This window comes from Peromyscus maniculatus, chromosome 10, assembly GCF_049852395.1.
Source record: "Peromyscus maniculatus bairdii isolate BWxNUB_F1_BW_parent chromosome 10, HU_Pman_BW_mat_3.1, whole genome shotgun sequence".
NCBI lineage: Eukaryota > Metazoa > Chordata > Mammalia > Rodentia > Cricetidae > Peromyscus > Peromyscus maniculatus.
The window spans coordinates 49,712,897-49,740,025 of NC_134861.1; the positions used below are offsets into that span (position 1 = coordinate 49,712,897).

The 27,129-nt window shown below is 45.8% G+C and overlaps 1 long non-coding RNA gene across 4 annotated transcripts; it reads left to right on the plus strand.

Moving 5' to 3' along the window:
- Positions 1-25,383, plus strand: LOC121832773 (uncharacterized). Of its 4 annotated transcripts, none has more exons than XR_013042904.1 (9): positions 1-74; positions 2,409-2,571; positions 3,214-3,316; positions 3,454-4,150; positions 10,082-11,248; positions 16,119-16,226; positions 17,642-17,713; positions 22,604-22,980; positions 23,792-25,383. It is a non-coding gene; the product is annotated as an uncharacterized LOC121832773 (long non-coding RNA). The 4 variants fall into 4 exon arrangements; XR_006076492.2 differs by having other exon boundaries at positions 28-165; XR_013042903.1 differs by lacking the exons at positions 16,119-16,226; positions 17,642-17,713; positions 22,604-22,980; positions 23,792-25,383 and having other exon boundaries at positions 8-74; positions 3,214-3,333; positions 10,082-12,478.
- Positions 25,384-27,129: the final 1,746 nt, after the last annotated feature.

The window sequence follows — 27,129 nt, forward strand, 5'->3', positions numbered from 1 at the left end:
ATAGAACAATGTGGAAAGTCCTTTATGCAAAGAAATCAATCTACCATCTCGATTGACTGGTGGATCTCACCATGGTAGGCTGGGATTAAACAACAGAGGAGCACGTGACCCTCCCCACCTCAAGCCGGTGCTCTCCAAGGTGCTTGGCTCACAGACAGGAGTCCAGTAAGGTTTTCTTTGACTGCTTTCTCTCAGCATCCTTGGCATCCATATGATGAGGACCAGCTGTGGGCAACAGTACCAGAAAGCTCTTTCCCTGCCCAGCCATTGCTGTGGCAATCTGTCCGCTCAGCGCAGACTGTCAATGTTTCTGCCGGAGTCAATCTAGTGGAACCTGTCAACACGAATTTGTGGGTCTTTTTAGTGTGGACAGCACAGATGGGAAATCTTGAATCAATTCATTTTATTGAATGAGAATTTGATGAAAAATTTAAAACTGAATGACATACTAACTTTGTTATGGCTTTCTTTCTTTCCCTCTTTCTCTCTTTCTTTCTTTTAAAAAATGTTAGCTGGGCGATGGTGGCCTATGCCTTTAATCCTATCACTCGGGAGGCAGAGGCAGACAGATCTCTGTGAGTTCGAGGCCAGCCTGGGCTACAGAGTGAGTTCCAGGAAAGGCACAAAACTACACAGAGAAACCCTGTCTCGAAAAATCAAAAACAAACAAACAAAAAATGTTACTAGAGTGTTATACCTCCTACTTTTTATTTATTAAAGCTGTTTGTAGATTTATTTAACTTTTACATGTATGAGTGTTTTGCCTGCATGTATAAATATATACCACATGTGTGCCTGGCACTCTCAGAGTTTCAGAAGAAGGCATTACATCTCTTAGAACTAAAGTTACTGATGGCTGTGAGCCACCATGTGGGTGCTGGGAATTGAACCTGGGTCCTCTGAAAGAGCATCAAGTGCTCTTAACTGCTGAGTCATCTCTCTAGCCTCTGGTGTGGTTTTCTTTGGAAATTTTCAGTTCCTAATGCTAGTGTATTCTAGACAGGATGTTAAAAGGGGGATGTCTTTCTCTTACAGCTTCTCCCAGAAACCCTCAGAGATGAGAATAGCACAGTAGGTACCATAGCAGCCACAACTGAAGCAAAGGTCTAAACCGCCTTGCAGAATAAGCCATGACATTACAGAGTTTGTGCGGCAACCTGAGCCCATCAGCTGTTGTTCCTCGGCTGCCGAGGGAAAGAAAAGAGCCACGAGGAGGCCAGTGGAGAGTGCAGTTCCTGGGGCTGTGGTAGTCAGCTTCCTAGTGCCGTGATAGACGGCTAAGAAGACCAACTTTAAAAAAGGAATGTCTAATTTGGGCTCACGGCTTTAGAGTTTTCAGCCCATAGTCCCTTGGCCCTGTTGCCTTTGGGCCCATAGTGAGCTCACACATCATGGAAGAAGCACATGGCGGAGGAAAGCTGTTCATCACACAGTGGCCAAGTAGTCATGGGCCCCGAGGTCCACATACATCCTTCAAGGGAATGTTTCTAATGACCTAGTTTCTTCCACTCAGCCCTACCTTCTAACATCTCTACTACCTCCCAATAATACTACCATGTGAAGACCAAGTCTTTGACACAGGAGCCTTTGGGGAACATTAGATGGAGAGCATACCAGTGCATCATGGGAGTGCTAAGAATTTCTGTGCCTGCAGCATGGAGGTGTGAAAGCTAAGTTAGGAGAAGCTGCATGCACAGATAGTTGGAGAGCCTAGGGTTCAGGCCTGGTGTGTGACTCTCACAATAACAGTTTGAAAGCCTGAAGCTTTGCCAATTGCCTTTTATCCAACAACAGTGAAGGCAGATGGTTGTATTTATCCAAGTTTTGTTGTTGGTAATAATGTGGCCCATAGAAGGAAGCTAACTGGAGGTCATATTTGAAGAGAACTTACCAACAGCCTTCTAGTGTGTGTATGTGTGTGGGGGGATCGTGTCTTGGTAAGAGTTGTTAGTTAAGGTTTCTATTGCTGTAAAGAGACACCATGGCCATGGCAACTCTATAAAGGAAAACATTTCATTGGGGCTGGCTTACAGTTCAATGCGTCCATTGTCATCATTCAAGAAACATGGCTGCATGCAGGCAGACATGGTGCTAGAGAAGGAGCTGAGGGTTCCACATCCAGATTCCCCAGGAAGCCGGAACAGAGAGACACTGGGCCTGGCCTGAACACTTGAAATCTCAAAGCCAATGACATACTTCCTCCAACATGGCCACGACTACTGAACAAGGCCGCACCTCCTAATGGTGTCCCTCCCTATGAGCCTATGGGGGCCGTTTTCATTCAGACCACCGCAGTCACTAACGAGAGAACTCTACCAGTCGCTTTAAATATACAGGTATTTAGTAAAAAGACATTAGCAACTTACAGGATCTTTAGAAGAAACTTCAGTTTGATGTCCCAATTACAGGTCCTTCTCGAAAGAATGGCCCGAGAAAGGACCTGGAAATGGTCCAGCACTGATTCTAGGACCGAGATGAACCTGTGGTCACCCACGCTGGCCTCATGGCAGCCAGGCCCCCCTGCCCATTTCCTCAGATTACTCACTGACTCCAGCATCGAGGCGCCGGTAGGTTCCTCTACCAGCAGAATCTTTTTCACTGCCCAGGTCCTCGCTTGAAGGGAATGGGACACAGCTCGCCAGCGCATTGTGGGATTGTCCTTGGAATGCTAGGTAGGGAACACAACAATGCCGGGAGGTATGCACATGACTGTTGTTCCCTCACCCCAAGGGAAAGGTTTCCTTCAGCTCATGGAAGTCAGGGCTAAGGGAAGGATGAGTCAGTCACCCAGCTAAGGACAGGAATTGCATAGACAGGTCTTGGAGTGGCCTAGAAGATGGCTTTCCAAAGAGATGGGAGGCTAAAGCTAGCGGTGTGTGTCCAGCGGTGTGTGTGTCCGCTATGCCATGGGGTGCCAATGCCTATAACAACTTCTTCAAATAAGTATTTATTCTGCCTCCTGCTGCCCGCTGTGCTAGACCACCAAGATCCATAGTCAGCAAATAGTGACTGCGGGAGGATCTGGAGGGAGAAGGATGGAGATAGTATTTAGGTCTGTTTGCCCAGTGGAGGTATTTACCTAGTATAGGCCTCTGGAAGGGCAGGCAAGGGTTAAGCAGGTGAGAGTCTGCAGTTTTGAGGGAGGGATCACTGCCCTGGAAAGTTCTCTTCAGTGTCTGGACAGGTCCTGGAGGCTTTTTATTATCTAAACAGGGTCGTGAAGGCTGCACAACCTCACCTGAGATTCTGTCCTGGAGTGGAAGAGAACAGAACAGATGGACAATTCAGATAGATCCTCTGCCCTCAAGCAAGCCTGGTTCGTTAAACCAGTAGGTTAGTGGGGAGGGGGGGGGGGGGGTGGAGCACGCCTTTGATCCCGGCACTCGGGAGGCAGAGGCAGGTTATAAGCATTATTGTTATAAGAGCGCTTATATTGGCATTAATTTTTTTCAGAATTATTTTGTTTGTAAAATCAGTCAGGAAGCATGGAAGGAAGTATAGAAAAAGAGGAGACAAGAGAAGCATTCCAGAGGAGAAAACTGAAGCTGAGACAGGGCCGTCACATGGCTTGTAAACACCGAGTCCAGGTCCTCTCCATTCACCTGGCTCCTCTGACCAACTGAACTGCATCAAGTCAGCTGTTGGGGTGATGCTAGGTGGTTCCTTAAAAAGGCACTTCTGCCACGGTAACCAGAGCTGGCCCTTAGCAAGCACAGTCAGGCAAACTCACCTACAAGATGCACAGCTACTGAGTAGTTGAGTAAGGATCCTTATTCAGGGAGCCCAGCTCTGGCAAAGACTCGTAACCCAGCACAGGGCACGCTGAAGTTGAGTGGAAAGGCAAAGCAAGCTGCCTGCCGATGTTCAGTCTGGGAGGAATGAAGGGGGATGAGAACAGTCTTCCTTCATCTGCCTGCCTCTGCTCCTCTCCAGCCCTCTCAGTGAGAGGCATCCGAAGAGAACCACTGTTGTGATTTCGATCTTGACTATTTTCCCCAGCTCCAGTGTTCAAAAGGCTTGGCCACCAGCCTGAGATGCTACCAGGAAGTGATAGAAGCCTCACCAGCGAAGTTAGCTCCCTGAGGGTCTGCTCTCTCGAATGGGATGTTAGGACTCCAGGCTTGCCCTCTCTATCTCTTTCTCCTTCCAGGTCTGTGGGAGCCCGTTCTGGGGTTCCTCGTGGCTTTACCCAGCAGGTCCGAATAGAGGATGATCAGGACCACGGGCCTGAGTGCAGGTTTCTGAGATGGTCTGCACTTGGCTGTGCTGGGGGAGGAGGTCTTTTGCTCCACCCCTTGGCGTCTCTATAAAAACCCTGGACCAGAGACAGTCGGGGCCCGTTGGAATAGGTTCCAGGCCCTCTCGAGGCTATCCTTTATTTTCTATCTGTTTATCTCCACAAGATTCTCCGCTATAAATCCTTCTATCTAATATTTCCTGCTGCTCGCACTCAAGAAAACTCTGGGAAGCTGTGGGGGTGGTGGGTAAACGCCCCACAGAATGGTGCCGTGAACAGGGACTAAAGAAAAAAAGGGACTAAAGTAAAAAAGGGACTAAAGAAAGGGGAAAAAAGGGACTAAAGAAAAAAGGGACAAAAAAAGGGGGGACTAAAGACAAATGAACAGGGACTAAAGACAAAGTAATAGGGACTAAAGATAAAGGAAAATAATAGTTTTATTACAGAGTTTTTGGTGAAAGTGCTGAGTCAGCCCTGCCAGTGGAAAGGCATGCCGGTTTTATGGAATATACATATATATTTATATATATATTTTTTGGTGAGGCAGGGGTTTTATCCTCGAGAGAAAAGGAAAGCGGACTGGAAGGATGTCCGATGCTGCAGCGAAATTCTCTTCTGTCAAAATTTTCTATCTTCTATCCCTTTCTCAATTTCTATCTGTGATAAGTATAAGGTATAGGGTAGTAATATAGTTTAGGAAAAACTTAGAAGTGTAAGATTGTGTAGGAAAAAATAAGTAAGGCAACTAGACAGAAAAACACTTCAATTTTCTCACTTTGGGGGCTTTGAAAGCAAACTGGGGAAAAAAAAATCTTTCTTTGGGCTTTACGGGTAGTAAAAAAGCTCTTCTTTGAGCTTATGGAGAAGAAAAAGTTTCCTATGGAAGCTTTTGACCCGGGGAAGCTGAAATGCTAAGTCCAAGCGGCAGGAGAAAGTAATTTCTCCCTGAGGCAAAAATGGGGGTGTAAGAAGTCAAAGTTTAAAGTTGGGAAGTTTTGGGAAAAGTTGGTCTCTCTCCTGGGGAAAAAAAATCTTTCTCTTAAACTCTAAAGCTTTTCTTGGAAAATTTGGGGGAAAAAAATCTCTCTAAAAAGCCTTAATCTTTCTCAAAAGCTCTCTTAAACTTAAAAACTAAATTTGTCCTTCTGAGAGAGGACAAAAATTAGAATCACCTGAAGATGTTAGTATGGGGACCACCTGTGATTAGCTCTAAGAGAAAACAACAAACTTAAGACAGCAAAACCTCTCTAAGTTCTTTCAAGCTTTAACAATCCTCCCTGCAATGCAGGAGGCAGGAACAAGTTCCTAAAAACCTTTTCTAAGCTCTGTCTCTTCAAGCTAGTAAAAGACAGTGGGTCAGAGTACCCTGAGGGAAACGCTTGGGAGAGTGTGGGTAAAGAGCTACAGAGAGCCCAAAAGGGCTGGAAACTTTACCAGAGAAAAGCAAAAAAGCCAAGCTTTTCAGTTACAGTGGAGCTGAGGCATCAAATGCTTTGTTTGAGTGAGCCTTTCAGAATGGAAAGGTGCTCCTAATCTTCCTAATGCAAAGATCCCCTGAAGCAATGCAAACTGTTAGCATTGTATCCTCGCTTCTGACCAAAAACCCAGAGGTGACTGGCCAGCATCTCTGAGTTGGAGTGCATTTCGGGGATACTAGGGTTCCTGCGTTGTAAACTTCCTGGAGCACAGAGCTGAGGCAGGAAGGTGCAGGACCCAGGGGAAGATGGCTAATAAACAAAGCTAAAGCCGGTGGGAACGGCACAGTTGTCCACTTTCCTACAAGTCCCGGGTTGATAGGTCCACAGCTGCAAAAAGAAATCTGAGAAAAGCTTTCCTATCAGAGAAAGGACCTTTCTGGGAAAACAGTAAAGCTGAACTGGGTCTGAAGCAGTCGTGCTGCCGAGTCAGAACGCTGTCTGGGGAAAGAGCCCAGCCAGGGCAGAACAGAACTAACCAGGAGTAAAGCTTTCTTTTCTGTCAGAGAAAGCACCTCTTTGAGAAAAGCTTTGTTTCAACTGACTCCTGATGAGATGAGGGAGTGTAGGCCTAAGGGGTGATTGCCTCTGGCATAAGCTCTGTCCTTGAGCACCCAGACAAGCAAACACAACCCACTGGGGGACTAGGCCAGGTGAAGGCCTGATGAGACAAAGCACCTGTCCTAATGGGAGTTTAGAAATGGCAAAAACCTCCCTTGTTAGATTTTCAGTCTGTACGCAAACCACACAGACCCGGAAAACAAGCGGACAAAAAGCCCCTACCTTCAGTAGCAGGAAAAGCCGCCACTGTAGTGTCGGAAACTGTTTCTGGGGCAGAGGGGATAAACTGAGACCAAACTGGGAACTGTCTGGGAGAAAGACTCTGAAGAAACAGAACAGATTCCTCCCCAGAAAATGCATGACCTGACAAAGCTGCTAGAGTTTGAGGCAGATTCAGGGGGAGAAAAAGAAGCCCCTACCTCCAAAGGCAGCTAGCAGAAGTACAGAGCTGCAGACAGATAGCTGAAGCTCTGCATCTGTGGGGGAAGGAACAAGCAAAATGAGATAAATCAGTGGGAGAAAAATCTCTGAAGGAGCTATGGAAAAGCTCTGTTGCAAATGATCTTGTTTTTCACTGACTGGCTAAAACCAACACAAGCCCCGAGCAAAGTTGCTATCAGAAATGCCAGCCTCAATGCCGGCTAACGAGGCAGGTGTGGTTCTGATTCGGGGGCCAGTGTCTAATGAAGGAGAGACACCTGTTGAAGCCAGCTGAGGAGAGACCAGAAACCTCCCAATGTGCCATAGCTGAAAATGTAAAATGCTTGTTCAAATCTCCCGTTGCAAAAGCAAAAAACTTTGTTCAAACCTCCCGGACAAGAATTTGCAAGCAAGTCTGGTAAAAGAGAACCAGTTGACTCTCAGACCCAAAAAGAACTATGGGAAATGACTGATATAAGGGAAATGATATAAAGGACTGATATGGGACTGATATTATTATGGACTGATATAAGGGAAATGCATTCTGGGAAAGGTAGTTTTTCTGCTAAAGATGGCGACATTGCCCTGAAACACTTTTGTCAGCTTGAAAATACATTCATGGTAAACTTAAAATACAGCCTTTAAAAGAATAAGGAGGAAAGTCGTCTAAGAGTTTAAGTATTAGTTCCAATGAAAGATTGCAAGGATACGGAACTAGGTGCTTCACGGTTTGGGGCTCCATTGGTAAAATGCCTTATTTACCCTAATAGCTGTGCAAAGTTTTTACGGTAATTGGATGACAAAAAAGCTGCCTATAAGAGCAAACGAGTCACTTTAAAATCCTTAAAATATCACCTAATAGCTGTGCAGTTTTTGGCGAAGAGCTTTACAGCAGCTAAATATGATAATTTCACCCTCAGCGTAAAGTTTTTCAGTAGAACAAACCAAAAGTACTGCTGTGATAGAAATGTTTGTTTGAATTGAAGTTCTTAGGGGAGCTATTATGAATTTAGGTGAAGGGACAGCCTCTAGTTAAAAACTGTCTACCGCTGACAGTGCATCTTTGCCGGTCCGGAACGGCTGAGAGAACTGGCAACTTTGGAGTGTGGCTTCGTCCCGAGAATGTTACAATCCCCTAGCAACAAGTATCACAACTCTATAATGACAACACTCACTAAATCCCAGTGCTTTAGAACAAAGCTGACTATAAACATCTAAATGATGTATGTACGTCCTTGTCTAGTTAAGAGAATCTTTCTGATAGAGATGGTGATAATAATTAAGAGTAAGAAGTAGAAAGATGAATATAAGATATGTGAGTTTGTAAAAATTCTGTCTTGTTAGATCTGTGTTAAGAAATCTTTAGGTGTTTGCTAAGTTAGATATATGCTAATGGTAGCCTATATAAGTTTGTAAAATAGATCTATAGAGTTCCTTTAAGAATATAAGCTTGTAAGAAGTATCTAAGGTAGTCTTAAGACATGTAGTAATAAGCTTGTAAGATGCTAGTTGTAAATGTAAGTTTAAATAAGAAATAAGATGGAATGAATATAAGTATATAAGAATTAATAGGAAATATATTTGCTAAAGTAGTTCTATAAAGTATAAATAAGTAGATGTTAATATGTTGTATGTGAGTTTGTAAAAATGTGTAAATGTTGAATATGAGTCTAAATGCTTTGCAAGGCAAAAAAATGTTATATGTGAGTTTGTGAAAAAGTGTAAATGTTAAGTGTGAGTCTATTAATGTATATGGTGAAAACACCTGAGACACAGGAGATAGTGTCCTAGTAGACTGCAAGGTAGGCAGTCTGAATGGTTTCAAAAGCTCCAGAAGCCGCTAAGAAGCTAAGAATGGCGGAGGCCAGAACCAGCACAAAGCATCCGCAGCTGAGATCCATGGAATATCAACGCAGCACAGAAAAACCTGAGCTAACAGCAAAAACGGTGCGGTTTAAAATATTACTATAACTAAAAAGGTCTGTCTGTGAGAACAAAAGTTGCAGAGACGCTTGTTTGAACAAAAATTAACTGCAAAAAGTTTTGGTTGAAAAACGTCTCTTCATATTTGGAAATGAAAGCCTGATACCAGAACTTATTTCTTGTTTGAACTTTTTGAACTTAAAAATGAGTTAAAATTACAAAGATTTTGGTTATGGATTTCTTCAAATTTGGAAGGCTAGTACCAATATTTATCATTTGAATTTTGGTACTTAAATGGAATGAACAATAGCGATTTCATTGCAATGGGACAATTATGAGCTTACTTATAGTAATGACCTAGGAAGAGTTTTCTGGAATTGGGTTAAAAATGGAACTGTTTAAATGAAGAAATGTATTTCTACTTAGAATCAAGATGCAATTTTGTGTATGCATATATGCTTTATTAACTGGAGATTTATGAATTGTTTTGTGGAACTGTTTATGTAAAAATGAAATTACTTATTGAACAGGTTTTGTGTTACAAATGGAACTGTTTAAACAGAAAATTTTGGGTTTTCTAACTAGGCTTGAGATTTTGCTTAAAAATTATAAAGAAAAGGAGGAGCAATGAGATTGAATTATGTTCGCAGAAACCTATTGATATTAATGCACCCTGGCTTTGTGGAATTGAGGAAATGTTTAAGTTTGTGAATACATCGATGTTTTTCCTATGTTCTGTTAACAAGAAAATTCAAATGACTGAGTTCAAGTTGTAAGACGGAGAAAATTGTTAACTATATATAGCACCATATATGCTAATTCTAATGGTTCTGTTAAGAGTTTGCTTTGAGTTGTAAGATTGAGAGAATTGTGACTATGTATAGCAATATTTATGTTAACCTGTTAATGGTAATGATGAAGCTAAGGGATTCTTTAAGTTTGTAGTCACCGAGTTTTGGTTTAGAAAGGGCTTGAGGCAGCTAAGACTGCTGTAGTCACCTTGGACCTAATTCAAAAGAGAAATGCTATCTATATCATCCTCTACTCCCATACTGGGAGGTGTAACAGCTATGGAGATTGCTGTAAGCCATTAATAGTTATTTTTTTATATATTAAGAAGGGGGGACCTGTGGGAGCCCGTTCTGGGGTTCCTCGTGGCTTTACCCAGCAGGTCCGAATAGAGGATGATCAGGACCACGGGCCTGAGTGCAGGTTTCTGAGATGGTCTGCACTTGGCTGTGCTGGGGGAGGAGGTCTTTTGCTCCACCCCCTTGGCGTCTCTATAAAAACCCTGGACCAGAGACAGTCGGGGCCCGTTGGAATAGGTTCCAGGCCCTCTCGAGGCTATCCTTTATTTTCTATCTGTTTATCTCCGCTATAAATCCTTCTATCTAATATTTCCTGCTGCTCGCACTCAAGAAAACTCTGGGAAGCTGTGGGGGTGGTGGGTAAACGCCCCACACAGGTCACCATAAGGCCAGCTGCTTTTTTCCACCCATGACATTTTGCCACGCTAGAGGCCTAAAGAGAGTCAGCCAGGCAACCATGAACTGAAACTGTGAGTCAAATGAATCTTTCCCCAGGTAAGGAATTCGCGTGGGTATTTTGTTACAATGACGGAAAGCTGACAGACAGTCACCCTCCATCTGAGCTCTGGGTATCACATCTCATGCTTCTATACAAATGAAAACCTGTGTTCTACTCTGATTGATGAGAAAATGGCAGAGAGTGGCTGAGGGGACAAAGGGACTTAATGGACCATTTTGCTTAATGAAGGCACCATCTGGGCAGATTATTCTGGGTGAAGAGGAAGAAAAAATGTAAACTTCTCCAAAACAAACAAACAAACAAAACCCCAAACCAAAAGGGATTCACCGCGATGAGCCTGGCAGCAGAGACTGAGGAGGGTCTTGATTACATGGTTGATTAAGTCAGGAACACAAGTAGTACAGAGACCTGTAGGGAGAATGTAAAGTCTCCAGTCGGTGTGTGCTGTCTGATACAAGCAGGGCCAGACCTATGGGAGTGACAAAGTCTTCCCTCCCCACAGGGTGAAGCTCAGAGGGGTGATAAAGCCTCCTCGGGTCTAGGTGCGAATGTTGACGAAGTCTACAGAAAATGTCCTCCATTGTTTTCTCTCCTCAGAGGTCATGACCTGAAGACAATTCCTCAGCAGAAACAGATCCTACCGAGATTAGCCAAACCCGTCTCCTTGATCAGCTGTGTATAATAACTCTCCCTACTTGTTCTTAGCTTTGTAATAACTTCTCCTTGTTCAACTGTATACATTACCCCTGCTTCTCTGTTTAATTGCATGTAATAAGCATGTTGAGCTTTTGGGTGCTATGGCTTCTCCATCCAATAGCCTAGCCTACCCGCTCCCAATGTTTCTATGTCCATGTGATGGTGTGTGTGTTTTTTTCTTCATTCCCTCCCCACTCTGGTTAGGTCAATCCCTGGAGCCATGCAGACCACAGCAGAGACCAGAGAAAATTCTTTGAGGGCTACAATGGCCAAGAGATTTTAAGAAAAGGACTCCTATCCACCCTGTGGCTTTCTGCCATGAGCCATCATGCTGTTTCTGTCCCATCAGCTAGATGGTGTCTTCAATGGGCCCTTCAAGAAGAGAAAGGTGGGAAGGGCAAAACCTTGGGACAGTGGGTCACAGAAGGGAGGGCCAAGATGGGTATTGCAGTGACCCTGGGACCCGAGGGGACCTAAAGAGACATGAGCTACCTGGCCTTTCCAAGGGGATCTGCTGTATTGGAAGAAAGGCTGGATTTTCTGGACACACATGTTGACAGCTGTTAAAGTTGTCTGAGTCCATTTTGACCTAATTCTGAAGGAGCAGTTGACTATAGCAACCCAAAGAACTTGTCCAAAGCTGATCTGCTCATCCCTCTACACTCTGAATTTCTTTAGCTCTGGACCGTTCAACTCAACTCCCCTCCTGCGGACCTCAGTCTGCCTTCATCTAGGTTTCTCTATTCAAGAGCGAGTGGAACTTTTCCCTCACTCGAACCTTGGCACCATTTCCTGGCTTTCCCTCTGTCTCCCCTCATGGGTCCTGAGTTCAGAAATAGGCTGCAGGGTAAAACTTTCCTCTAGGTCAGTTTCTACTCCATCCTCACTCCTCATTCTCTCTACCCGACGCCCATCTGCCCAAACTGGAAGAAGCGGGCACTTCCGTAAAGAGGTATGTGGCTCAGGGTAAAGTGCAGAAACGAAGTAAGCATGTGCCCTAGTCAGTTCAAAGCAGACGAAGGAAGTTCAAGGCCACCCTAATCTACATAGCAAGCTCTAGGCCAACCATCGCTACATAATGAGACATTGTCCAATTTAAAAAAAAAAAAGCAGACAGATGTATTAGGAAACATCTGATGGCGTACAGAATTATTAAGAAATGGCAAATGATTATTAGAAAAGCTGAGTTTTAGTGCAATACAGGGACATTGGACTGCATGTAAATCTTGCATAATTATGAAGCTACTTGATGAATTTGCAAGTTCCTTCCATATAGATATTGTTTCTAAAAAATGCTTTACTATCACACCTTTAATCCCAGCACTCAGGAGTCAGGGGCAGGTGGAGCTCTGTGAGTTCAAGGCCAGTCTAGTCTACATAAGGAGAACTTGTCTCAAACAACAACAAAAAGGTAGGATAAGGACTGGAAAGTTGGCTCAAAGGTTAAGAGCACTATCTGCATTTCCAAAAGATTAAGGTTTGATTCCCAGCAACCACATGGTTTACAACCATCTGTAATTCTAGTCCCAGGTGATCCAATACCCTTTTCTGGTTTCTAAGGGCACCAGGCATGTACAGAGTTTATAGACATACAAGTAGGTAGAACACTCATACACATAAAAATAAATGAATACAATTTAAAAAAAGATGGAGTAAATAGGACATAAAAAACACTGATAGGGTCAGGAATGTGCCATGATCAGGAAGACCATGACTTGCCAGCTCTTGTGCCTACAGCAATCCATACTTATTAGATAGATGACTTGAACCCTGCCACAAACCTCCCCAGTGAGTGGAACCCAGGTTCACACCAATAACAGAAGAGACAAACAGCATTCATCTCACCATCCACCTCAAATCTTTCAACAGTGATTCTACTTAGTAAAATCCAAGTGATAGCCAGGGCTGTAGCTGCAAGGGAGCCTGGTAAATACTGTTTCACTCTTTGCCCTGTGCCACACAAGCACACACAAGAAGGAAGCTGCATAAGATGGGCGCTTTGTTACCACAGAGTTAGGTTAACATTCTTTAGTGGCTCTTCAGAATCCTTTTCTCCAAATAGGTTTATTGTCCACTTCTTTGAAATGACTGAGGATAGCCCTATGTGGCTCAGGGGAAAATGATTCATAATCCAACTATTATTTACTGTAGGTTGCTTTGTGGCTTCCTCCAGCTAGTTGACACACAGCCGTTTAGCAATGGCTGAGACAGATACACAGCATACCATGGCCCTAAGCTACTGCGTGGGTTTGTTTGGGAGCCAACAACAGTGATAGCAGGAGTACAGCCCTACAGGTCTCGTCTCTGAAGCCCTACCAAAAGCAGAAAGGATAAACCTCTTGGGACTTGTTTCCAGGAAATTAAAGGGAGGGACAAGTCAACTTTGTGTTCAGCAGCTGATATGAGCATCGTTTCTCCTGCAGCTCCAAACAGCATACACTCTTCCCTCTTTGCTTGCTTTCCACTTTCCCAGCATTCCCCAGTTAGACCCAGCTGGTCCCAGTCATAAATACACTCTTCTTGAGACAGTCCAATCCTATGAAGACAGCAAATGCTGGCAACCTCACTTAGAAGAGTCGCTTTCTGGCCTGGCTTTGACAGAGTTTGGATAAACACTCAAGCTTAGGATGTTATTCAGTGGTGCTTTTGGAGTCTCCAGAGGATTTTCTCTTTGCAGTGAGTGAGCCAATAGCTCGAGGGGGGGAAAGTCACACATTTTCTGACCCATCCTTGGAAAAATGTGTGTGTTCTCTCTGCCAGGTTTCCTGATTTACTTGTGCTCCAAAGATGAGGCCAACTGGTTCAAACTGGGAAGATTATTTTTTTAAGACGGAATAATCTAGCAATAAGAATTAGTTAGATCATTCCAAGACTGAATTAACTTAAATTTCATGTATTTTTATTTGTGCTGAATTTATATGTGGACTAAGCTTCAAAAATAAAGTTTTAAATTTACCATAAAAGTGAAGGATTGGATTATAGAATCTGAGAATTTATATTTAGAAGGGAACTTCTGAGTACCAACATTCCTAATAGGTTTTCTTGGGTAAGTGGGTGTTACTGTAACAATGACTTCATCTCATCCACTGCTAGAAAACATTCTTGGCAAAAAAGCAAAGATGTATTTGTTTAGAGGAAGGCAGGAACATTCACTAAGAAAACAAAACGACACTGAAATATCCTTTTATTGGGATTTGGTGTTGATTCAAATTGTGAAACTTGTTATGTGAACTTGTGCATGCTGTACAGCCTTTCTGAGCTTATTTCCTCATTGGTGTGGAATTCAGCCTTAATCTCATCAACTGCTTCTTGAAAACAATTGAATTTAATGGTGATAAAGCATATTCCATTCATTCTTATCCCATCTAGTCAATGGAATACATTTCTTGAATATTTTAGAAGACTCGGGGGTGCCTGGCATTAACTCCCACACAATCTGCTTGGTGGCCACGTTGATTACTCTGTGGTTTGCACTTTGTTTTTTGGGTGGTTTCGGGGGGTTGGGGTATTTGTTTTGGTTTTGTTGTTATTATTTTAATGCTGGCGGGTTGCATCTAGGGCCTTGGGCATGCTAGGCAAATGTTCTACCATACAGTTATATGCCCAACCCTTCTTCCTTAGTTTTTCATCCAGACATCTGCTAACTGCCATTGGGGAATGCTGTCTTCTATTGGGTAACTTTGCTAAAATCATATCTATCCTAATGTGGCCATCTTTGATAGATCAAACTATTACATGGATTTCAAACCCCAGTGGAGGAGACTGCTTCATCCCATGCATTAGTTAGTATGATTTTGGCTGCTAGTGAATAGAAAATCCAATCAATGAGATGATTTATTATCTGGCAGGTGATAGAGCAGAAGATAAGAAAACACATGATTGAGACAGGATGCAAGAAACACACCCAAACTAACAGTCTCTCTTACGGCTTGAGTCTGAAACATCCCCCCCAGACTCATACGTTTGAACTCTTAGCCCTAGCTCTTTGTGCTGTTCTGGGAGGCTGGGAAACCTTAGGGATATGGGGTTTAGATGGCAGAGGCAACCCACCATGGTCAGACCTTTGAAGCTTTCAACCACTTCTGATTTCAGGCTGCTCTGTTTCCTGGTCCACGTCTTATAACCAAACCTAGACTATACGCTCCTGGTGCCACACAGCTACTCCTCCAAGCCATCCCCATGGGGATGGACTGTCTCCTCAGACATGAGCAAAAGTAAATCTCTCCTTCCTCAAGCTGTTTCTGTCAGGCATCACGTCATAGGAATGATGAAAGTAACAAACAGGTTACTCAATCGTCATCTGTTTCTCTTCCACACATGCAAGGCTAGAGACAAAGTTTGGGGTTTCTGTAATAACGGTACTCAGTGAAATATGAAGACCCTTTCACCTTCCAGGCTCCTTCCAGCTCCTGTTCTGCCCTTTCCTAAAGCAACAGGAAATGGCCGCTGTGGGCTAAGATAGAGGCTAGAGATCCAGCCCTCGCCTTCATGCAGTAGAAAGAAGAAAGAGTACAGATGATGTCCTTGAACTGACTTATAGAGAAGACTCCTAGATGCTGTCACATGATATTTTTGCTTGTATTTCACTAGCCGGAGCTTAGTTACATGGACCACCAAACTTCAAAGAGATCTCTTCACTCTAGATGGCCAGGGGCCCAGCTATAAAAGGACTCAAATACATGGCAGATGGGGAGAAAAGCTTGGGGGGGAGGGACAGTGTCTGCCAAAGCACCTTCCAGGTGGATGGCTTCCAGGGCTTCCCCCTGCTTTGCTCTGATTCTCTTGGCTTCCTCTGCTCAGTGTCTCACTCTAATTTGGTAACTTTGTGAGCACATCCAGAACAGGCCACAGTGATGGGATCCAGAGAGCGAAGGCCGCTTCTGGATAGACTGCTTCTGGGAGAGGATGGCGTAGTCCCCTTCCCCCAGGGCTCACCTAGATCCTGCCAGTGGCACAGGGTGTGAGGCCACTTTGTAGCCAGTAAGTCTACCTTCAGGCTGGGATGGGGCAGATGCCTACGGTAAGCTTCCTTATGTCCCTGGAGGAAGGGGAACTGTTCAAGTTGGGACTAGTTAGAAAAGGAGAAAGGGGTGGGCAGGTGCTGGGCAGAGGACCCTCTCATCTGCATTGAAAAGAGGTGGGAACGAAATCTGCTGCTTGTGACCATGGGCATATGTACATGAGTTTTAGGATGACCTCCGATGATTTGTCTGTCTTTGCTGCTGTTGTTTTTACACTCCTTACCACTTATGATGCAGACATGAATCCCTGCGTGTGAACTCAAGGATGTGACTAGCAAATACCACCTCCTGCTGATGCCTGCAACACCAGATTTGCCGCTGAGTCCAGACCTCCTGTCCCTCAGTGTGAGCTCCTTCTTTGGGTGACTTGTAGATAAGGATATCTATTGAGCTTGCACCACTAGGTGCACAAGAGAGACTGAGTCAAAGTCCAGGGTGGAATCTACCCTGTGCATGACAGAGAGATTGGAGTTACCTACCCCAGAAGGGTGTGATGAAAATTTCATGTGTACCTTTGAGTACCCATTTTCACTTTTCATATCATCATATCTCTAGTGTGTGACCTGTGATAATAAGTGATGCATTTGAGTTAGAGGAACAGTATGTAACCTGTGATAATAAGCAATCCCTAAAAGTCAGATGTCGGGGGTGCGGGGGGGGGGGGGGGGGGGCGGGGATGTTAGATTTAGCAAGACAGCGTAGATGCTTCATATGTGATAAGAGCATTTGTACCTGTGAGTTTCCTCCAGTATGAAGGGCAAATTCGTTTCAGCCTACTCTCACACAATGTCCCATGCTAAAACGCATAAGATGACTCTCTTTGTGCCTGCCTTTCTCTGTCTGTCCCCCTCTCTAAAAACTGGCTCCAATAGTAAAAGAAAGGTTGTTCTCTTTGTGTCATTCAGAGAGGGGAAGGCTGAAGAAATCATACACATGAACAGTCCATTCCACCTGGCAACACTTAGCAATATGGAAATCCAGGAGGCTTGCAGTAGTTATTGGATGAAACACCATTTTAGCAAGGAAAGAAACCTTCCTTTTTTCAGTATAGTTGCAGTTTGTAAAATATTGGGGTTGTAAAAGCTTGTGTTTTATCATTGATCTTGCAAGGACTATAAGTAAGAAAATAAATGGTGGATTGTGGGTTGTTTTCTTTTTATTAGACACTTCATTTGTGCCTTTGCAGAGAAGGCATGACCATGTCCTGGGTTGTTTAAACGTCACTTGATCCCGTTAAAATCACTTAGTGCCCTTGTCATGCTTTGGTTGGTCTTTCCGTATTGAGTAGGCGTTTCCCCGTAGTACCTTCAGGGAAGGCGCATCTGCAGTGGGCATCCATTCTGTTTATTGATAGGGTCGATACATAGGGATGGGGCGCACTAAATAACTCCAGGAGCAAGGAGAAGGGCTGCCGCTCATGGTTGATTTTATTTCCTTATTCCTGGAGAAGCTGCCTTCAGCCCCAGGGTGAAGGGAGGGCTGTCTCCTCTCTGGACTGCTGAGAAGCCTGGCTGGCCTCTCCTCCCGCACAAACATTTGGTGGTGTTTCCATCCCAGGCCCCAGGCTCTATGCCTCACTCAGTCACACCTTGGGAAGGTGCATTTCTTCCCCCGTAAAGTTCTCCAGAAATGACATAAAATGGACAGAGCAGAATTTCCCTACAGCCAAACTGTCTGGTGTCTTACCAGATGCTTCTGCACACGAAAACCAGACTCTTGCCTCAACTTCTAACACTGAGTCTCATTTGGTCTGCCCGCAGCACCTGAGGAGCATGCCTGCTGGTGAATGAGGCGGGGAGACCCTGACCTCAGCGTGGCCACACAGACTGAAGGTAGCCCCCGAAGATGAGGGCTGAGGGCCGACTCTTTGTGGGTGGGAGAATACATTCCTCATTCCTCGGAGGGACAGACTTGAGAAGCACAGAGCAGCAGCAGGTCTTTCCGTAGTACTTAACCTTCCACGTTAGTCCCTATTGCTTAGGGCAGGAGTCATCCAGCCCAAATCATTGCTGATAAGAGGCTGGTTTCATCTGGCCTTTATCACGTTATCTGAGACAGCTTAGGAAAGTTTCTTGGCTTCACACTCACAAAAACACCTAAAGAGCAGTTCTGCATTTGAGGAGTTTGGTTGTTGACCACAGAAGTCAACTCTGGCCATCTTGAGAGAAAGAACTCTGTTTCTTAGAATAGTGAGAGAGACTCTCAAAATCACAGGTCAGCTATCATTTAGAGATTGGTCCCCCCCCCCACACATACCCTCGATCCACTCAACTGTGTCTAAAAGCAAGATCATACAGGAAGGACCTGTATCCTACACCTAGCACTTCACAGGGTCAGTGTGCAGGGGGTCACTGGGTTACAGACTGTTGCTGGATGACTAAAATGGCATGCCTGGCTTATGCTTCAGGCAGAAATTGTGTACACTGGGAAGAGGTATTTAAGATGGAGTATAAATGTCTGTGTTCGATAGACGGTACATATAGATTCATATATTTCAGTATGGGTGTTATGGAAAGGAACTTTGTCTACCTGAAAGTACCTGGGAAAGTTCCTCACAGACTTAAATTAGGCCTTGGAAAATGAGCTCAGAGAGAAGTTGTGCCCACCAGGGAGATCGTCAGCTACATCAAGCAGAGGAAACCACATGTGTCAAGGCTCAGGGGTGAGAGAGAAGCTGGAGCAACCCTCCCCCCAGCACCTGGCCCTTCTGCCACCCCATGGACTCTTTGCCTCTTACCCAGGTGCCCAGGAGGCATCTTTGGCCCCCGTTCAGAGGGAAGCCTGCCCACTGTTGAGTCATGGGAGGCACTCCCTGTCCCCACCTTTCTTGAGCCAGTGCCTATGGTTCCTCTGGGCCAAGCCAGGCCCCGCCTGATCCTGTTTGACTCGTGTTGCTCTGCCAGGATTTCCACCAGGGGTGGTGAGGCCTGGGGCCCCCAGTGCCTTCCGGATGACAGCAATGTCCAGGGCAGTACAAAAGACTGGTCGCTTCTCATGCAGGTGAGGCTCCCACTGATGTCAGGCCAGTCTTAGGAAGCTGGTGGCAGGTGCGTGGTGCAGTTTGGCTCTGGAACATAGCTCTGCTTGTCCTGTTTTAGCACCAAACGTGGAAGGACTCCCAGAGGGATGTGGAGTTTCCATTGACAGCCCAGAGGTGATGAAGTTTGCCAACTTCAAAACCATTGCATGAATACAATAAAGAAAACATCTACCACCACCACCACCAAAAAAAAAAAAATCAACTTCACTATCAGAAAATTTGCAAGCTAACAGCTGCTGGCATCTATGGAGCACTGAGAGTGTGCCAGGCAATGGCTTTGCAGGAATGAAACCATGGCATCATTACCAAGACCCTAAAACACAGGCCCAACTGAAGCGATTAAGCAGCTCAGGCAGTCTCCTGGATTTCACTCTGTTTCAGCCCAGCACATGGAGATATCTAAGGTGCTCTATACTCTACAACTTATCGACACGATGTTCGTTCATCAACATTGTCTCAATTCATCTTCATGTCATAGAGTCGATGCAGGCGTGTATTCCTCCTTTAGAAACAAGGACACAAATGCAGGCTGAGAGAACACAAGGGGGTCAAAAACGAGTGAGTGCTGAACTTGGCAACTCAAGTAGGTGTGCTGATCCCTATTCTGCTCATCTTCCTACTTCACCCTGTAGTGAATTGGAGTATATGTAACCCAAAAGCACACTAAAGTTCTTCATTGGGAGCTTGCCCATCTGTCACTGTGATTTAAAAAATAATAATAAAGTTGACAAAAAGCAACTTAGGGAAGAAAGTTCTAGGTCAAGCCATCACTGAAGGAAGCTAGGGCAGGGGCTCGAGGCAGGAACCCTGAGGCAGGACCTGAAGCCGAGCCCACAGAGGAACATCGCTTATAGGCTTGTTCCCTCTGGTTTGCTCACCTTCTCCAGCCCAGGCCTGCCTGCCTGGGGATGGCACCGCCCGCAGTGGGCTGGGCCCTGCTTGTATATCAATCATCAATTAAGATCATTCCCGCAGTTGAGGGTCCCTCTTCCTCGGTGACTCTATCTCTTCTTCACCTAAGTTGCTTTGGGTCAGAGTTCTTTTTTTTTTTCCATCACAGCCACAGAAATGAAACCAGAACAGGAACCTTTGAAGGTTTCTGGTTTTCTCTCACATCAAACGCAGAGGAATTTGTTTAAAGAATCAGAGAAGGTCTGTGTTTTGCGTAGACCTAAATATACTCGCCTGTACTTTCTTGTGCCTCACTGTGAGGCACAGGGTCCTATGACTTTCAGCTTTCATTTATCCAGGGGAGGGTTAAGTCTTCCTCTGGGAGGAGTTAGGACTCAGCCCCACCTTGGGCTTCTCCTACTTGACTCCTACTTGACTCCAAAACCCTTGGGTTTGCTATCCTCTTGTGGAGACAGCTCTGAACACATAGGGCTAGCCCCTTGGCCTCCCTGCCACCCACCTTCAGTCCTTCTCAAGTCCTCGGCCAGAACAGGAGCACAGTGAGTCCGGCCACCATCCCTGCACTTTCTCATCTGTTCCCCGGGTTGTCACACATGTCCATTCCATTGCACTCCTCCAAAGACAGCAGTGTTTCCTAAGCCTAAGTGTCGTACATTCCTCCTTCAATTCCAAGAACAAGAAAAACAACAACAGCCAAACACCTGTATTCTCCCTCATCACCACCCTGGCCCGGTCAAAGTCAAGTGTTTTGTTTGTTTGTTTGTTTGTTTGTTTGTTTGTTTGTTTTACCTCATCGCCTGAAAATTAGCATGTGTCCGAGGAACTGTTCAAAACTCCTGAGAGTCAAACTTGTGGAACCAAGCAAACTTGCAATGGAAGTGTCACCAACGTGACAAAACCCCGTTCACTTGATGCGGCAGACAGGGCCACTTGTATTGCAAGCACTGAATCTGCATGGAATATGACTGTGATTAGGGCCACACAGAGCAGAATCTGTCGGTGGTTATGCCACTGCTGGTGTCTTGTATAGACTCTCAATTCTCCTGCCTCTTTATGCCACCCAAATAGAAGGTCCAGAGAAGTCACTCATTCGACATTGCGTTCGCTTGCCTGTGAAGTCCTCCTGCTTGTTTCTCACCGTCTCAAGTAATTTAGATTGAGTGTCAACATGGTAAAGACAGAAAGCACCACAGCCAGTGGGAAGTCATGGCACTGTCAGGCCAGCAGACCAACTGGGTCACATCCCAGTGGTGGACTATAAAATCACCTCAGTGGGCTGTCACAAGCACTTCGTAACAGAATGGTACACAGGACATTGTTAAGTCTCACATGGTATCAGAGTAAGTATTGGTTCAGGAATGTGCCATGCTATGCTAATCACTTTATAACTCTGTGATCAACACCTGACAGGACAACTTTCCAGAAGGAAAAGTTCACTTTGGCTCATGGCTTCAGAGACCTGAGTCCATGGTCATCTGACCCCATGCACTGGGGCAGAGCATCACAGCTACTGAAGTGTGTGGTGGAAGCTTTGCTTCTTGGTGGCTATAAAACGGAGAGATTTTTTCATCTTTTTACCCTGTCTCGCAACCTAGGATGATGACACCCACATTCAAGGGAGGGCATCCCCCTCGGCTAATTCTCTCTGAAATCATCCTTGTAGAAACATTCAGAAGTGGGCCTCACCAATCTCCTAGGTGACTCTAAATCCAGTGGAGTTGACATATGTGTACACATGTGTGAGTATACCAAAATATGCAGGTGTGACGGATCCAAATAGAAGCTGGTATCAGCTTTGGGGCAAGACCAGAGAGAGACAACCAGTCTAGTAGGCTGAATAATGGCTTCTAAAGATACCAGGTTTTGGTTATTAGGCCATGTCAATGTTATTCTATAGGGAAAAAAGGGTCTTTGCACATGTGATTAATGAGCAATAAGAGATGGATATTAGGTTATTTTGGACTATAGGGGATGGGGTATCTCAAGTGTATGTGTGGTATACATGTGCGTGTATGCACTGCTGTTGACATCAGTTGTCTTCTTGAATTGCCTCCCACTGAATACACTGAGGCATGGTCATTCGCTCACTATTTCAGCTAGTCTAACCACCCAGAGTACCCAAAGATTCCCTGTCTCTGCCTCTTGCATGCTGGGACTATATGCAGGCTACCACGAGCACCTGGATTGTATGTAGGACCCTAAGCCTGGTCCTCACATTCACGGAGCAAGAACTTTACTTGCCAAGTCATCTCCCAGTTCTACAGGCATTCTTACAAAAGAAAGGTGAAGGAAATCTGACCCATGCAGAAGCATGGCCTGTTGATAGTTTGGCTGGACCCAGTGGAACAGACTTCAGGCTACAGACTCTTCAGACTCTAGAGCTGAAAGAATATATTTCTGCTGTTTCAGACCACCAAGTTTGCAGTCATTTGTTACAGTATCACAGGAAATGAATGCCTCCCCTCTCTAGTTACTTGCTTTTTGAGTGGTTGAGGGAAATCCCAGAGGAAGCACCAGGACTTTGTCTGGAGGGGGGTGATGTGGTGGCAGCTAGCTAACACAGTCATTTAACAATTACCCGGGACTATTTCTGTATTTTCACACCTGGTCCAGCTGCCCTGGTCTAGGCTGGCAGAACTTCAGTCTTGTGTGTACCGCAGTATATGGAAACGAGGTCATGGTGTGGGATGGAGTCCTCCTGTGGGTGACTGCTCAAAAGAAGGTCACTGACTCAGATAACCTAGAATATGCCTTGACAAACTCTTTTTAGGTCACCATCACCATGTCAAGCCTAAGGTTGAATATCCTCATGGACCATCATCTATGGACTCTCAGGATCCGTCTATGGACACGGAAGAACCTATGGACCCTGGTTTGAGAAACTTGGCTGACAGCTTTTCCTTCTGGGATCTGCCACCGAACCCGGCTCTTGCAGCTGAAGCCTCACCTGTGTGGGCTCACCTCTCATGGCGATGGGCCGTACCCACCTGCTCTCCCTCCCCAGCTGTTCTTGGCACCTCCTCCCCTTGGTGCCGCCACCCACACAAGGTTTCCGGCTCCCGAGGAACTCACCCTCTGCTGTGCAGGCTGGGACCCACCCTGGCCTCACCCTGCCCTCCCCTTTCAGCTCCACGGACTTCTGCTCCGGTGAGTCCCCAGCCCGTTGCGAGCCAGAGACTCAAAGCACTGAGTTATTCTAATCCTGGGGCCTTAGAAGCAAAATCTGATTTTTTTTTTTTAATTTCTAGTTTTAAAAACAAACCAAATAAGAACACTGCCTCTGAGGTCTGAACAATGCCTTTCTCTGGGGCTTGTCTTCAGTTCTTTACTTCTCAAATCCCACCCCATCCCACCCTAACATGAGGGTACCCAAATCTTTACCAATTAGTGGAGATGGCACTTGTACCTAAATGCTTTTGTCCTCACTGAAAACCCTTGTCAGTGTTGGGCCCCTTCTGCCCTGCTCCATCCTAGGTGGGTTGATTGTTACTAATGGTAGTTTGCCTCTCTCACAGTAGAGACACCTTGAGCAACGAGCCCCTGATTGCCTCCCCAACCTTCCCACATCTTTCTCAACTTCGGTCACACCTGAGCCAACTCTACCTTGAGTCTGCCTGAAGTGGCTTCCCTGAGCCAACGTCTCTGCATGACCTGTGTGTCCTCTCTGGAAGGACCATGTCCTTGCACATTGGACCTGCCAATCATAATAGTGACAAACAGTACCCAGGTTTCTAGAGCTCCTTACATGCTGTCAGTTACTTCTGCTCATCTGATCCTACCACATTCTTGGGAATTGTTTGTGTTTGCATAATCTTTTATTGATTAAAAAAAAACAAAAACACTCCAGAGTTCAAAGGACCGGTGTAGTAAATAGCAGAGCTGGCCTTGGGATTCTATTTCCAGATTCCAGATCCTGTCCACTTCCCACTCACCTCTTTGCCTTTTACTTTCCGTACAGTAAAGCTAAAACAAAGGAACAAGAAGAGAGTCTGTCTGTCTTTCCAACAAGGGCTGTCAGCCTGAGTTACACACAATCATCTTTCCCCTGAAGTTGAATGAGTTTATCCAGCAGACTTCCGCCTATGAGGAGACAGCGCAAGTGAAAGCCTACACACCCAGAAGAGAATATAGGTCCCTGAGACATCTCCCCACCACTTTGAGACTTCTCAGGTCCTGGGAAGGCTGATGGCTGGATTCTTAGGCCCCACTAGTTTGAATCCAGTCCTGTGGATCTCAAAGTCATGAGATTTGGCGTCAGACACACCAAGACAACAAACTCATTTCACAACCCGACTATGTTCTTTCTGCATATCTTCACCTATTTAGAGGACAAGAACCCAAGACATCATTCTCAGGGACCCCTTGTTCAAAAAGCTTTGGAGAACTTCAAGATGGCCAAAGCAGAACATTAAAAGGGGCTTGATGGGTACAGAGGATCTACCTCCTTTTCCTTTTGTGCCTTCAGGGTGCCCTGTGGGTAAACTCGGATTCATGTCCAAATCTCTCCCAATTACTGAAACAAAATGAGCTTGGTCTCACAAGACTGGGTGTCCACACATCACGGAGTTGGCAAATCCTCCCAGCCTTGTGGAGAGCTGTTTGCAGCCATCCTTTCACCAACCCTCACCCCAACTCTTGAAGGGGAGCATCTTGTCCCCATTTATAGATGGTGAAGCTGACTTGTGGCTTATTCTCATAGGAAGTGGTCGACACGAGATCTAAGTACAATCATCCCACCAAACTGATGAAAATATTATACAGCCAACAAAGTTGAAGCGCCAATGGGTTAGGCAATTACCTACCCATAGTCATAAATGCTGCCAGCAGGCAGCTGAAACCTGGTCTCTTCCAATGACTTTCCCCCGCCAGAAGCTCTTCCCAGGATCCTTCTCCATACCTGTCCATGCTCTGCCCTCTGCCCTTGGCAGGATCCTTGAACCAGGAACTGAATACAGGGGGTAGAAGGAAACCTCCACTGCTTGTTGAGTGATGGGTCCCTAGGTGCTGACCTCCAGGGTCCCCAGGAGAAGGCTGTTATAACCTCTGGCATAGGCATGGCTCTACCTAGCATCAGATCTGAGATGGAAAGCCCAGGTGTGTTAAGCCATGGCCATTCAGAGCTATTCTTTGCAACCCTTCCTAGGGAAGAAGCTCAGGCTCAGGCCCCACTTTATAATCCAGAGAGACAAAGGATGCTCTTCCCTCCTAAAGCCTGGCTTCCTCCATCCCTCTTACCATCATCCCACACCCACCTGCACCTCTATGCCTGGCATGCAGTCCAGGCCTGCCTGGTAAGCCCTTCCCTGTGACTCCCTCATCCTGGCCTCCAAACTCTGGCCATGGTGAAGAAACCAGAGCACAAATCTTCTTTGAGTGACCCAGAAATGGTGACTATGGGGACATCCCGATAGGTATGGAGGCGGTAACTTTAGAGGATACAGCTGGATCTCCCAGGGCAAGCCTGTGCCCTGATTGCCTGATTGCCAGCATCCCAGCAGGGATCAAGTCTGGAAAATTTACATGATTTCATTAAAAAATGGTCATTAACAGACCCTTGGACACATCATGGTCATTGTTTTCATCACGAGCAACAGCCTGTCCATTCTTTTCTCTTTAATTTTCTTTTCTTCTTCCCCCATTCTCTTTCTTTCCTGTGGGGCAGAAACCCACCTTGCCCTCCACTACTGAGCCTCACCCCTGCCCAACTGTTTTACTTTGTGAACTACGTCGTTTTGTGCCAGGCACTGCTTTAGACACTCTCCCATATTAATCTATTGTTTGAGAGTGGCCCTGGGGTCACTGAAGGGGCATTATGTCCTTTCAGTTCCACACAGCAATAAGCCTGCCCCAAACAGACACCAGCAAAAAAAAATGTGATTTTTACAAGGGCACGTGACTCAAGCGTGCGCGGCCTGGTTTTGGTGGCCACAGGCCGAGCTCAGGATCTGGTGTTGTCTCTCTGGACTTGGTTCTCTTTCATTTGTTGATTCCATGCTAGAGTTTGCGCTCCACTCATGGTCAAAAGATGGCTGCCGGTGGACACTGAAGCTGTCACATCCTTCCCTGGAGTTCTCAATGGCCCCGGCTGAGTCCCGTTTCTACTGATTGGCCTGCAGGGGCCGTACAATCGTCACCAGCATCCTGATTAGCTGGATGTGTGCCAAATGCCACCCCTGAGATCAGAAAAGAGAGTCACAAAGTGAAGGGAATGCTTAAACAAAAGTGGTGCTAAACACACACACACACACACACACACACACACACACACACACGCACGCACGCACGCACGCACGCACACAGGGTGTGGTGAGACTTAATGGAAGTGTAATGCCTGCAGAAACCACCAGCTTTCACTTGGCACTAATAAACTCCAGCTCATGTCTCTCCCGCTCAGCCCGTGTAACCAGTGCTGGCCTCTGGGAGGAAAGCTTTTAGGAGAAAGAGGAAAATTGACAGATCAGAGCTATTCAGAGTCCCTGACCACACCTCAAAAGTGGGAAAAGAAGCTAGGAGTGGAGACCCAGGAGGACCGGTGTCCACAAGACCTCAGTTTGGGAACTGACCCATGCCCACGAGGATGGGGAAGGCCTGAGGAGAGCTCCTTGTAGGCAGCTACCCAGAAAACCACAGCAGCTCGCCTTACCTCAGAGCCCTGTCTCCTGTGAGAGACAGTCAGAAACTCCAACCAAATAAGGCCCCAAGCTGGGTGGGAATTTGCGTGCAGAGTGTTTATATAGATTAGAAGGTCTCTGTTGACTCACAGCTTAAACCTCCGAGGCTTTGCAGTTCATCAAAGCTTAATGTTCCATTTCATGATGTTCCTTGCCCATTGCTGAGTGGCTCCGTCAGCTCTTCGAAGGGAAACATTCCCCTTCAGGGTACATTTCCCTTGTCCTGAGCCTGAAAGTCCCCTGGTGCTAAGGGCATCTGCTCTCTGCGCTCTGGAGCTGTGCAGATGTGGGGAGACACCACATCGATTCTTTTGTTCTGTTCATCTGCCAGCCAGAGCAGCCAGCTTCTGGAACAGCTGCAGAGAGCTCTCGGACTTCCAGCAGGCAGAAAGGGAGGGACGAGCCAAATGAAGGCTGAGATGATGTGCCAGCACACACAGACCCCCAGAGGTGGGTCTACTCATAGGAAGCTCACTCTGGAGCTCCGGAGCCAGAGTTTGGGCTGGTGGGAAGCAGTGGACTTGTCAACGGTCTTGGGAACTGTGGTGAAGGTCAGTGAGGGATTGTCTGAAAATGACCCTGAAGATATGGCGGCCCAGTGTGAGATCACACCAGAAACTTCTGG